A 14,579-nucleotide genomic window follows, 5' to 3' on the forward strand; every position below is an offset into this window, starting at 1 on the left:
CCCTACACAGTGCTCTTGGTTTCTCTCATCATGGGGACAATAGTCGATATTTGACCTTCATTAGTTAAACATCAACTTCACAAATGCTTTACTAACACATTTCCTGCCTAGAAATAAGAGATCACTGGATTAGAAAGGAACACAGGTAGAGATAAAGTTTTCTAAGCACACATATTCTCCACCCATAGGATCCTGTGAGTGAAATTCCCTCTCTCCTCCCATCTCATTAAATGCACGGAAATGTAGTATGGTAAACAGATTGAGTTGCACAATACATTTGCTTGATTTCTATTTCCTTCTCAATGTGACTTGTTTTAATTGCTACTTTTTCAGAGTGTTATTCTAGTTCCTCCTGTTCCTATTGACTCCTGTTTGTGAGAGTCCCAGGATTTCATCCATGGATACATGGGGTGATGAATTTTCCCTTAAGACTCACTGTTGCTCTTCTTTCTTCAGCTGCTCTGGTCCAGTTACAGCCTCATGAATACAACAAACACTCTGATCTCTCCTGTTTACACCTTACTACAAATGGGAACTGCCAGAGATTGATCCAATTGCCATGAGGAAAGAACATGACTTTGAGAGGATCATTGATGATAATGTAGAAACAAATACCATCGATCTTCTATCAGTAAACAAGAGCAATTTCTCCATACAGCTAAGCCCCGCCAACACTGGAGTTGCAAGAATATGTTACTGCTCCAGACAGATTGGGCAAACTCAAGTAAAACCACAACATGTCTACCTGCAGGGCTGGAGAGATGGCTCAGTGGTTAAGATCACTGACTGTTCTTCCAGAGGTCTTGAGTTAAATTCCTAGGAACCACGTGGTGGCTCACAGCCCATCTATAGTGGGGTCTGGTATCCTATTCTGGTGTTTCTAAAGAGAGCAATAGTGTCCTCATATACATTAAATAAATAAATAGATAGGTAGATAGATAGATAGATGATAGATAGATAGATAGATAGATAGATAGATAGATAGATAGATAGATAGATAGATAGATAGATAGATAGATATTTCTTTAAAAAAATTATTGCTTATAAAATGAAATCTACCCCAAGGTGAGTTGAGGACCAGCAGTGGTTAAAATGGGGCTAAGAATTCCAGTATTGAATAGTTGGTATGGAAAGAACTATGTATTCTCTGTGATTGTCTTTTTTGAGTCTATTAACTTGACTTGTACCTGTTGTGATTCAGATATAATGATTTTTTTTCAAACTCTGTGAAGATTCCTTGTTAAGCTCTTCAAGAAATTATATTTTCTGTTTATTTGATTTTGTATATTTTTGAAAAAAAGTAATAAAATGTATTCACATAACTGAATCCCTCCCCAAATTTATGACATCTATTTTCTCATAAAATCAACTATACAACTTTTTATTCTCGCTGGAAAAAGGAAAATATGGAATGAAAATTAAAGAGGGATTAAAAACATTTCAATAAACTAGAAATATACACATGCGCACACACACACAAAGAGACACACTCAAACAAAAATGAAAACCCATAAAACTATACCTTTGCAAACATAATATGTAGACAAACAACAAGTTGAAAAACCACACAAACTGATATGAGAATAGATATCTACAACAATATTGTTGAGTTCATTTTGTGTTGGCCTTCCTTTGCGGGACATGTGTCTATCCTTAAGCATGGTTAGTAAATCCAATAAATCTTCATTGGAGAAAGCTAATTTTTCCTTTGCATGTGAGGGTCAATTTCAGAAACTTCTTGTTTAAAGGTGAGAACTTGTGGCTGTGTCCTTCTCTCAACACTGGGTTTCCATTTGGATTGAGTCTGTGCATACCCTGGGCATGCTGTCTCAGTCTCTGTAGGTTCATATGTGCATGAGTCCTGTTATGTCTGGAAGATAGTTTCTTTAGAGTCATCCCACTCTTTTGGCTCTTATAATCTATTCAGTATTTAAATTCTTTCTCAGAAAAGAGGTTCATTATGGAGTTATTATGAAACTTAGAGCAACTGAAATTCCTGATATTTTTTTGGCACCCATGAGGACTCTCTGACCATTAATTCACAGTGACTGGCACTGACAGGTTCAATTAATAACTTGTGTCTTCTGGGATCTACAATGTCTATACATGTAGGTACCTCTGTTCAAATATACCTAAGTCAAAATAAAACATAAAGTTTATCCCTGTGCTTTCTACTAAGCTTTCTGCAAACATGTATCTCATATAACTCTAGATCATGACAAGACCTAGATCACTGAGACCATACTAATAACAAAACTGCAAGTCTTTTCTGCATATCTCAAGTTTTTCATAGAGTTTCCCTGAATTTATTATTGTTGATAAAAATACTCTATCAGCAGATCCATAAATGCTATGATAACCTTAACATTAAATTACTCCATCAACAAAAAATATTCCCAAATGTATACTAGGCTTCTATTAACTGTTCCTTATTTCTCCACAGTTTGCCATAGAACCAAAATTGTAATTATTTTCTCTTTTTATTTAATAATGCACTTTTCTTTACTCCTAGTATCCCTGTGTTTTTATATTTTTGTTTTTCCTTACATTGAATGAACCTAGATTTCATCTTACCTTTCTCATAACACTTAACTTTGGTTTATCCTACACCATTGTCTTATTCTCCATTTACCAGCACCACTTCACATTTGAAACATTTTGTGTCATCTATCTGCATTCATTTTATCTCTGTTTCATTTTATCTTCTTTACAACCCTAGTGGTTTCCTTTTGTTGTTGTTTGTTGTTGTTGTTCTCCTCCTCCTCCTCCTTCTCCTCCTCGTTCTTCTTCATCTTCCTCCTCCTCCTCTTTCTCCTCCACTACCACCTCCTACTCCTTCCTCTTTCTCCTCTTCCTCTTCTTCCCCTCATTCATCCTCTTCTTCACTCTCATTTTTAACACTTTTTCCTATTATTGAAAAGACTTTGTTTGTTTGTTTGTTTGTTATTTGTTTTTTTTTTGTCATACAAGATATGCTGAGTAGAGTTTGGTTCCTTCCTGCTCCTCAGAATTCCTCACTGCCTCTCTCAACTTGTCTGGATATCCTCACTTTCTATCTCTCAGTAGAAAAGAACAGGCTTCTAAGAGATAACAACCAAACTTGGCAAAATAAAATATAGTGAAATAAAGGAATACTTCTTATGTTGAAGTTGGACACAGGAACTAAACAAGAGGAAAATACACCAAAGAACAGACAAAGAGTCAGGAACCCATTACATTTCACAGTAATGGTCAGGAGCCACATAAAAAATACTTAGGTAATTACATATCTATATCTACATCTAACTTTACATCTACATCTACATCAATTCTGTGATGAACATGCACATGTATACATATATATTACATACATGTGTTACTCTCTCGGCTTCTACAAATTTAACACCCAATTAAAATATTCAAATGAACAAACTATTGTGGGGAGCCACACTCACATTTGCCATTACAAGATGGCACTGACAGCTGTGTTCTAAGTAGTAAATAATCTGCACATGTGCAGGGGCAGTTTTCCCGCCATGTGCTCTGCCTTTCTCGTGATGACAACTGGGCCGATGGGCTGCAGCCAATCAGGGAGTGACACGTCCTAGGCAGAGGATAATTCTCCTTAAAAGGGACGGGGTTCTGGCACTCCCTCTCTTCGTCTCTTCTCATCTCTTTCTCTTTGTCTTTTCCTCAGCTCTCTTCCTCTGCTCTCTGCCTCTCTCTCTCTCTGCCCCTCTCTCTGCCTCTCTCTCTGCATCTCTCTGCGTCTCTCTTTCTCTTCTTCTCTGCCTCTCTCTGCCGCGCTCTTCCTCTCTTGCTCCTGAGTAAGCAATAAAGCTTTGCCGCAGAAGATTCTGGCTTGTTGTGTCTTTCCTGGACGGTTGCGAATTCGCGAAAGAGTTGGTGCTGAAACCTGGGACGAGAAAACCCAAGACGAGAAAACCTGGGAGTTACCATCGCTGGCGCAAGGAAGATCCGTCTTTCTGGAACCAGAACTTCGGGTCACGGTCATAAAGGTTCCCATAAAACAGACTGTTGAGAAGGATCCGGCGTGGATTCAGAACTCTTCAGCTGGGAAATGGTGGTAATGAAGTGTTCCTGCAAAACAGACTGTTGAGAAAGATTCAACTTCATGGATTCAGAACTCTTCAGCTGGAGAACAGGGGTACCCATAAGTACAGCTTTAAAAGGTAGGTCTGGTCTTAAACTTTCTAACGGAATTCAAGACAGTCTATCAGAAGTAAAGCGGGAAATAGCTTTACAAGGTAGGTCTGGTCTTGAACTTTCTAGTGAAATTCAAGACAATCTATCAGAAGTAAAGTGGGAAATAGCTTTACAAGGTAGGTCTGGCCTTGAACTTTCTAACGAAATTCAAGACAGTCTATCAGAAGTAAAGTGGGAAATAGCTTTACAAGGTATGTTTGGCCTTGAACTTTCTCCAGTGTTAGGAGCCTTTTTGTTCCTTTTCACATGTTATCAAGAGGTTAATGCAGGGCTGAAAATTCTGGATGAAATTCAGGGCAATCTATCAGAAGTAAAGCAGGGAGAGAGAGTAGGAGCAAAGAGGAAATATGGTGCACAAAATAAGTGTACAGGCCTTTCCAAGGGTCTTGAACCCGAGGAAAAGTTTGGGTCAGGGAAAAATACCTGGGGAGAGATTGGAAGGAAGGAGAAGGAAAAAGAAAAGAAAAAAGATCAATCAGCGGAGGTCTCTAGGAGAAGGAGCCTATACTCATCACTAGATGAGCTCAAGGAGCCAGTTCTTAGTAGTTCTGAATCAGATGAAAAGGCTATTAGGGCCTGGAAGGTGCTCTCCCAAGCAGGTGAAGCCACTGGACAACTAACAAAGATCATCCAGGGACCTCAGGAGTCCTTCTCAGGTTTTGTGGCCAGAATAACAGAGGCAGCAGAGCATATTTTTGCAGATTCGGAGCAAGCCGCACCTCTGGTAGAACAACTCATTTATGAGCAAGCCACGCAAGAATGCCAAGCGGCCATAGCCCCAAGAAAGAACAAAGGTTTACAAGACTGGCTCAGGGTTTGTCGGGAGCTTGGGGGACCTCTCACCAATGCAGGCTTAGCGGCCGCCATCCTCCAATCCCAAAAATGCTCCATGGGCAGAAATGAATCAACGCATAGATCTTGTCCAGGAACAACTAGATGTATTATGGCAAATAGCTCAGCTGGGATGTGAACAAAAGTTTCCGGGATTGTGAGTTACTTCCATTCAGTATGAGAAATTTACTAGGGCAGCTAATTTGTTAAAAAGTCTTTCTCAGTATATGTTATAGAATTGGATGGCTGAATTTGAACAGACCCTTCGGGAATTGCCATCATTCAGGTCAACTCCACGCACTTGAACCTGTCCCTGACCAAAGGATTACCCAATTGGATCTCCTCAGCATTTTCCTTCTTTAAAGAATGGGTGGGGGTGGGATTATTTGGAGATACACTTTGCTGTGGATTAGTGTTGCTTCTTTGGTTGGTCTGTAAGCTTAAGGCCCAAACTAGGAGAGACAAGGTGGTTATTGCCCAGGCACTTGCAGCTCTAGAACATGGTGCTTCCCCTGATATATCTATGCTTAAGCAATAGGTCGCTGGCCACTCAGCTCTTGCACCCCACGAGGCTAGTCTCATTGCACGGGATAGAGTGAGTGTGCTTCAGAAGCCCAAGAGAGTTGCACGGCTAAGCACTGCAGTAGAAGGGCTCTGCGGCATATATGAGCCTATTCTAGGGAGACATGTCATCTTTCAAGAAGGTTGAGTGTCCAAGTGTCCTTCTCCCCAGGAAAAACGACATGGAACCGGACCAGGACCCCTCTGGGTGATGAGCCTGGAAGGAGTTTATGTGTACGGCTCCTTTACCTGCACACTGGGGATTTGACCTCTATCTCCACTCTCATTAATATGGGTGGCCTATTGCTCTTATTAAAAGGAAAGGGGGAGATGTGGGGAGCCGCACTCACATTTGCCATTAGAAGATGGCGCTGACAGCTGTGTTCTAAGTAGTAAATAATCTGCACATGTGCAGGGGCAGTTTTCCCGCCATGTGCTCTGCTTTTCTCATGATGACAACTGGGCTGATGGGCTGCAGCCAATCAGGGAGTGACACGTCCTAGGCAGAGGATAATTCTCCTTAAAAGGGACGGGGTTCGGGCACTCCCTCTCTTCGTCTCTTCTCATCTCTTTCTCTTTGTCTTTTCCTCTGCTCTCTTCCTCTTCTCTATGCCTCTCTCTCTCTCTGCCCCTCTCTCTGCCTCTCTCTGCATCTCTCTGCATCTCTCTCTCTCTTCTGCTCTTCCTCTCTTGCTCCTGAGTAAGCAATAAAGCTTTGCCGCAGAAGATTCTAGCTTGTTGCGTCTTTCCTGGCCGGTTGCGAACGTGCGTAAGAAACTATATTGAAGAAAGCATTAAGCATTTGTTATATGGACTCAGGTGACCCCTTTCATAATATCTTTTTTGAGGTCCATTCAATACTCTGAGTAGTATTCCATTTTCTATACACCCCACGTTATCATTATCTATTTCACTTTTGTTACAAATATAGATGGATTCCATTTTCCTGTTGGTGTGAATGTAGCAGCAATAAACGTAGATGTGTAAATGTCTCTGTAATAATATAGAGTTATTTGAGGACATGCCTGTGTGGGATATAGCTGGGACACAACACAATTTTGTTTACTATTATTGGTGACATTTTCAAACTGATTTCCAAAGTCACTACATTAGTTTACACTCACATCAAAAGCAAGAAAGGCATAGGCCCTACCTTCTAATGTGGTTAATAAAGAGAGAGTCCACTGAAAAAGACTAATTATCATTTGTAAATGAGTACCCTTCGCATATATTTAGTGGTCTGAGAACATGTTCTCTTTGCCTTCTTGGGGCCACATTTGCTTCAACAGATCTAAGCCCTATGATTGTTTCCATGCTTTATGTGAGTTCATAGTGCATCAGTCGTATTGTATCTGAATGAGACTGTTTCATTAGAGTCATCCATTATCTCTGGATCTTACAAACTTCATTTGCAATGGCCCATTAGTCCTGGGAGGAATGTTTGGTGAGGACAATACATTTAGTACCAGTAACATTTCTGGTTGTCTCTTGCCTCCAATATACTGTAAAACATGTCTCTGATGATGGATAGATGAGTTACTGGTTTAAGTATATAGTTATGTAAATAAAAATCAGTTTTTGGATATGTTGCTCTACCAGAACAGTGGCATATGATTATCCCTTAGTGTCATGGCCTACCCAGTTTCAGTTTCTTGGCAATTTTACCAGAGTCAACCATGGCAAACCCTAACCCTAATCCTAACCCTAAACCTAACCCTAATCATAATTCCATAAGCCTTAAATTCCATCAAAGAATAAATGATTAATCCCACAATGTTCGTGACCATATTGCATAAGCATTACCCACAGGCAGATAACTACTGTAGACAAAAGGGTTTATAGCTAGAGTGACTATTATCTTTCTCATCCAATACCATACAATGTACCTCCAGTACTATGGACACTAATCAATAGGAATGAAACTTACACTTGGGGAAAAGCACAACTTCTGTGTTCAGTGAGATATATAAGTGCTGTCTTGAACCATATGGTGTTAAAGTTAGTTTGTGGAAAGAAACAAATAGACTTCAGAACATCCTGAGTTGTTTGGGAGTATCTGTGGACACTCTTGTTTTCAATGACTCATTTGAGAATACACATCCAGTAATTCCCATCTTCAGCTGTTTACTGAAGTTGAAAATTACAATAATTTGGAATATTCTACTATGGGAATTTAAGTCTAAGACTGAGTGAAACCATAGCTCTGAACCACCTGGTGTAGGCACCAAACCTCCATCAGCATTAAAAAAAACACAGACAGAATCATTTATGAACATATTAATCAGGACCTAGGGTGAATAACAGGAAGAGAAAGCTCTTAACCTAAGAGCAAACAGGAAACCACAGAGGTCAGAGGAAAACTGTGGCCATACACTCTTGTAATATAATAGGAAGAAACCGAGCTGAGAATCTGCCTGAAATAATGTATGGCTGAAAACTGAGGCTGTGTCAATGTACTGTAGTCTGTGAGCACAGTAGTATGTGACAGAAACTTCAGTGTCCACACAGATGATCTTGAGGAATACATGGTTGTTGGAGGTTTCCTTGGAGATTGTGATTCGGCTCTTCAGAGATGGGTTATAGAGCTTACTATCATCTGACCCAATTTGTGCCAGCCACTCCAAACCCTTCCTTGAAGGCTGACGCATCCAGCTCACTGTCATACCATAAGTGCTAAGTGAAAACCCAGAGAAAGAACAAGTCAGACTTAGGGTCTGGGAGGGCTGCAATATTCCAGGGCCAGACTCTTTCAGAATAACCTGGGACAGGACATCTGTGGAGAAAAGAAAACAGACAAGGTAAGTTTGGAACAGGTGAGGATAAAAAAGTTCATCCCTTAGAAAGTCTTGGCACTCACATGCAGAGACAAACAGCAGCAGGAATAAGGAAGTAAGAGTGTCCGTGCCTGCATACTAGTGAGTACACAGTCCCAGCTTTGGCTTTCAAACCCTAGGTTTAGTGGATCCAGGAGAGATTTGCATTCTAACCCCAAGTGCTGCCTATGATGGTATACTTAAGTTTTAGGACTCAAGAGGTATCAGTCTATAATGGGAGATACAGGAGCCCTCAAAAGAGTTCACTTTCTCTTCCCACAGATAGTATGTAACACACAAGGCCTCAGTATATAACACTTCTGGTGAGTGATGCTGGGTTGCAGTAGAGTTGAGAGAGACCCTCATTCTAACACAAAGGGCCCAGACTCTGTTGACTCATCTAGGAATCACTTCCCTATGATTTTCCATGGAGGACAGATGAGACTCAAAGGGGAGGTTTTACTCCTACCTTGATGACACTCTGTGTTAGTCTTACCACTATAGAGTTTTCCACAAAATTAATACAGTAATTGTATACCTTTTGCATAATGTAAGAGTATATACCATCTCAAGGCTGGCAACTGTGAATACTGTAATTCCATTTAAAGAAAAAGGGTGATTTCATTAACGTTATTTATATGTCAAGTTCCTGGCTTACATATTTGAGATTTCCTTCTATTCAGTACTCAGTAGCTTCATCATTATATTGACCTATATTTGTGATCACTTTAAAATCAACAGTAGAAAAAAATGAACTGTATGCCGGGAGAAGTTTATTCAAATCTCTAAGTTGTGGATGATCTTGGGAAAAGGCACAGTGGGCAGAGGCTTCTTGAAGTCACAGTACATAAGCTTAGAGTATAATTCGACTACATTCAGAAATGTTAAAACAAAATGCATTCTTCTTTGTTCTTATCAGGATTGATGTTTTAGAACTTAGAATAAGATTTGTCTTATTTGATCAACTTCATGTAGTGGTTTTTGGCATGAACATGATTGAATATACAGAAAAACAGCTTGAGTAGATGACTGACTTCATTAAAGAAGTTTACACCAAACACAATCAAATTCCCTTTATATGTAAGGAATCTTCATATTTTCAGATGTTTGAAAGATAAAAATATCAAGGTGAGTTCCAGGACAGCAAGGACTACACAGAGAAATCCTGTCTCAAAAAAAAAAAAAAATTCTCAGGTGTATCCCCATTAGGTTGGAATTCTAAAATTCTAATGGTGAACAACCTGTTCTTTTTTTTTTTTTTTTTTTTGGCCTTTCAAGGCAGGGTTTCTCTGTGTAGTCCTGGCTGTCCTGGAACTCACTCTGTAGACCAGTCTGGCCTCTAACTCAGAAATTCCCCTGCCTCTGCCTCCCAAGTGCATGGATTAAAGGCAAGCACCACCTTGCCCGATGAACAACCTGTACTTTTTTTTTGATTTTTAAATTTATTATGTATTTTCCTCAGTTACATTTCCAATGCTATCCCAAAAGTCCCCCATACCCTCCCCCCGACTTCCCTACCCACCCATTCCCATTTTTTTTTACCCTGTCATTTCCCTGTACTGGGGCATATAAAGTTTGCATCTCCAATGGGCCTCTCTTTCCAGTGATGGCCAACTAGGCCATCTTTTGATATATATGCAGCTAGAGTCAAGAGCTCCGGGGTACTGGTTAGTTCATTATGTTGTTCCATCTATAGGTTTGCAGGTCCCTTTAGCTCCTTGGGTACTTTCTCTAGCTCCTCCATTGGGAGCCCTGTGATCCATCCAATAGCTGACTGTGAGCATCTACTTCTGTGTTTGCTAGGCCCCGACATAGTTTCTCAGGAGATATCTATATCTGGGTCCTTTCAGCAAAATCTTGCTAGTGTATGCAATGTTGTCAGTGTTTGGACAACCTGTTCTTAACAAGCTAATTAAATGATCTGAAAGTAAATCTGAAAAGTAGGATGGATTTAGCACAAACATGGAACATCACATCAGATTGAAGGACACTCATCCAAAAACACAAGACTAGAGAGTGAAGAAGCCAGTGCCCAGAGTGCTGTAAACAGTTAAAGGAGGCCTCTGCGTTCAGAGGTTGTAACGACCATTGTCTATATTCTGAGGTAGTTGGTATTAGGTATGGAATAAAAGTCACCACTTCACTACCTTCAGAGTCCTTTCTCCCCAAGTCAATAAAAAAGATGTGTATTAAGATTTAATGTGACTAATTTAGAAAATAAAACACTTTAGGGGAAAATATACAGAAAAGTAAGTGATGAAAATAAAAATGTAAGGAAGACCAGGCTGTGAGAATGTGCCCAGGTTCTCCCTCTCTCCTTCCTCTGAGCTGAGGGTTTCATGTGTGAGCAAGAACCAGGTCTTCTACACTTTCCCAGCAGGGCTGCATTGGTTCAACACTGTGGATGGAGCATGAAGAGCTGTGTTCCCAAGTCACAGTCAATTATAGTTTCCAACTGAGAAAATCCCTCCTGCCAGTGGAATGAAGTTACAGATAGATTTACAAATGCAGCTAACTATGATAGTGATGACCAAACATTTGACACATCATGTTTGAAATTCCTTGTCATTCTTTCATTTGCATATGTAATTTGTTTATGTACTTCCAATAAGGTTAATATGTAATGAATAAAACATATGCACAATTACTTAACAAAGAACTTTTACTGTCCTAAATTTGTAATCCTGTCACAGGAGTTCCATCACATGTATTATATGGTCACTGAAGTGTGTGATATTTGGAAAGGAAGCCTCAGAGTCTCCTAGGACTGCTTCCTTCTCACTCTCCAGATGTTTCTCTGCACCTGTTATTGTTTCTCTCTTACTGAAAGTTGAATCTACACCACCCCTGCTGGTCCTGTGCATCCTCAAAGGGACTTGTTCCTGAGCACACAGGGAACCTGTTCCCTGTGTCTTCAAAGCTCCATGTTAGTGGTGGCAGAGCTCTGCTTCAGAGTGAACTAGTTCTTGAATGGGTAAGATGACATTCTGATGGATTCTTCAGTAACTGCTCCACACTTTGTAAAGATCGAATCCTCTTTTTTTTCAGGGCACATAGGTTCTTCCTGAAGGTGAGCAGCCATGAAGAGGCTCTCACCTCCCAATAGTCATGAGCTGTCGTCACACACTGCAGAGGTCCACATGAGTGTGAGGTAGGTCTTGAAGCAAGGTGGAAATGAGAGTGGCTCTAACTCTATAATTACTCTGGGTCACAGTAGTGGATGTAAGGGGTGTGTTCAAGTGCTCTCTCTTTATCCAAGGATTCTTATCATTCTTCCATGTTCTCTTCTCATGCCTTTGCCTTCCTGCTTTCTCCCATTCTTTTGCCTTCTGTCTTTTCATTCTTTCTCCCATCCAAAGAGCCTGAAGCAAGTCTTTTATCTACTAAAGCTAATCATAAGATTTTGATCATTATTAATAGTTATTTTAAAAATCCTTAAATTTACATAAAATCTATGATCGAAGCTCCAACCCATGCTTCCTTAAAAAAAAAAAAAAACTAAACACAAAGCAAAATAACATTTCCTTATAGGAGTTACACAGCCTATTCTTCACTGATAGCTGGGCACAGCTCTTGTGACTTTGTGGTACAGTAGACCACAGACCTTAGTAACTGTTTTAATGTAAGAACAGAAATGATTTTGTACTAAGATTTTAATTTTATTCAGGTAAAGCAAGCCAGCTCTCTTTAATATCTCTCTAAGCATTATCATCCTGAATCCTACAAGTAACTAGGAGAACAAACTACTTTTGTATGCTCTTGTGATTTAGTGGTATAGCAGATCACAGACCTTAGTAACTATTTTCATGTAAGAACAGAAATGAATTTTTACCAAGTTTTTAATTTTACGCATGTAAGGCCAGCCAGCTATTGCTAATATCTCTCTAAGCATTGTCATCGCAAATCCTACAAGTAACTAGGAGAACAAACCAGTAACTGTTTGCATGCTTGTTTCTCGTCTTTAAAGTTCTCTAATCTTTATTTCCTCATCCTAAAGATTCCATAACCTAGTCTAATCTCCTTCAAATATCATTTGTGTATATATATATATACTTCTCCTATGAAATGAATCTGTCATTTGCTTGTATTTTATAAATTCCTTTTTTTTTTCTATTCATGCCTTTTAATCTTGAGACCACTTTCCCTCTCTATCCTTGATATCCCCAAGTTAATCCTGGCAAATTAATACAGCAGTCATTGTACGGGAATGTACATGTATCTCCTTATGTTTCCAATTTCAAGTCAATGAACTATTTCTACAAAGGAGCATGTTGGCTTTTATGTCCTTTGTGATTATGTTGTTTAGATCTGTTCTCATGGCCATAAATGCCAAGAAGAAATCCTTTTCCTTATCCTCTACAGCCTCAGGGCCAACTCCATTCCTCATTCGTGAGAAGCACATGTGTTTCATTTATTATGGAGTGATTTGCTCTGATTAATGAAGAGAAGTGTATTACCCAGAAAGAGAGATTGACAGTAAAGTAGTCAAGAGTAGATCAATTTCAAGCCAAGAGCAGTCATCAGCACACATGGGGAATATGGGGATCAATGGGAAACAATGCTCCAGTGCCAGGAACTGTGTCAAAATTCCCCTTCCACAGCCATGCCAAAGCGTCATTTATCTCCTAATGTGAATCAACATAGCTGACCCACAGGCCTTTTAAGATTAGATGATGCTTGTTAAATTACTGCTCACAAAGGTCAGAAAGCAGGTTTCATTCAAGGGATGCAGGGATGGTTTAATATACAGAAATCCATCAACGTAATCCACTATAGAAACAAACTCAAAGACAAAAACCACATGATCATTTTTTTCATAAACATGGACATTTTTTCAGGTGCTTCTCAGCCATTTGGTATTCCTCAGGTGGGAATTCTTTGTTTAGCTCTGATCCCCATTTTTAATGGGGTTATTTGATTTTCTCGAGTCTACCTTGTTGAGTTCCATATATATACTGGATATTAGCCCCCTATCTGATTTAGGATATGTAAAGATCCTTTCACAATCTGTTGGTAGCCTTTTCTAATTCTACCCATTTCCTGAAGAATTTCATGAATCCATCATTTTTAAGAGCAGAATACTAGTGCATTGTGTTACTGTCCCATATTTTCTGTATCCGTTCCTCTGTTTAAGGACATCTGGGCTCTTTCCAGCTCCTGGTTATTATAAATAAGGCTGCAATGAACATAGTGGGGCATGCACCCTTATTACATGTTGGAGCATCTTCTGGGTATATGCCCAGGAGTGTAATTGCTTGGTATTCAGGTATTACAATATCAAGTTTTCTGAGGAACTTTCAGTCTGATTTCTATAGTTGTTGTACCAGCTTGTAATCCCACCAGCATTGGAATAGTTTTCCTCTTTCACCACATCCTCATCAGCCTCTATAGTCACTTGAGTATTCTATCTGAGAAATTCTGTCTGGTGTGAGGTAAAACCTCAGGGTTGATTCTATTTGTAATTCCCTGATGAAGAATGATGTTGAACATTTCTTTAATTTCATCTTGTCTGATTGATAATTCTCAGTTGAGAATTCTTTGTTTAGCTCTGTACCACATTTTTAATAGGGTTATTTGGTTCTCTGGAGTCTAACTTCTTGAGTTCTTTGTACATATTGGATATTAGCCCCCTATAAGTTGCAAGATGTGTAAAAATCTTTTCCCAATCTGTTGATTGCAATTTTGTCTTTTTTGATAGTGTCCTTTGCCTTATAGAAGCTTTGAAATTTCATGAGGTCCCTTTTGTCAATTCTTCAGCTTAGAGCCTAAGCTATTGGATTTCTGTTCAAGCAATTTGAGACTGGGACCACTTTTATGGGACTTGATAATAACATATAACCTCAGAATCTCCCTACGTTAGCACACACAAACATTGAGTTGATAAATGAGTTCTGTAAAAAGTGACTTAGTATTATTGTGTCCATCATAGAGGAATTACACTAATGTGGCTTTGTGTCTGGAGCCATTTTCCCGACTTCTGTGAAAGTCTGTCTGTCAGGCATAGTCAAGGCAGAAGGGGTGAATGTAATGTTAATCTTAGAAAAAGCAACTGGGTGGCTCCTGGAGTGGCAGTACATATCCACTGTATGTCAGCCATTGTCTCTGCCAGATTGTGACTTTTTTCCACAATACTGTAAAGTATATTATGAGGGTTTGTATGTTCGAGGC

General features: G+C 39.5%; 1 long non-coding RNA gene and 1 further gene across 4 annotated transcripts in view; one reads left to right on the plus strand and one right to left on the minus strand.

Annotated features, from left to right (window-relative positions):
• Window positions 1–14,579, minus strand: part of Igh (immunoglobulin heavy chain complex) — a 2,751,187-nt gene that overhangs the window by 2,137,597 nt on the left and 599,011 nt on the right.
• The window catches only part of Gm30996, a 20,638-nt gene continuing 17,308 nt past the window's right edge, over window positions 11,250–14,579 (plus strand). For all 4 annotated transcript variants that reach the window (XR_382001.2, XR_382002.2, XR_873081.1 and 1 more), the window contains exons 1-2: window positions 11,250–11,385; window positions 11,460–11,562. This is a non-coding gene — a long non-coding RNA (predicted gene, 30996). The remainder of the gene's footprint in view (window positions 11,386–11,459; window positions 11,563–14,579) is intronic.

Source organism: Mus musculus, chromosome 12, assembly GCF_000001635.26.
Source record: "Mus musculus strain C57BL/6J chromosome 12, GRCm38.p6 C57BL/6J".
Classification (NCBI taxonomy): Eukaryota; Metazoa; Chordata; class Mammalia; order Rodentia; family Muridae; genus Mus; species Mus musculus.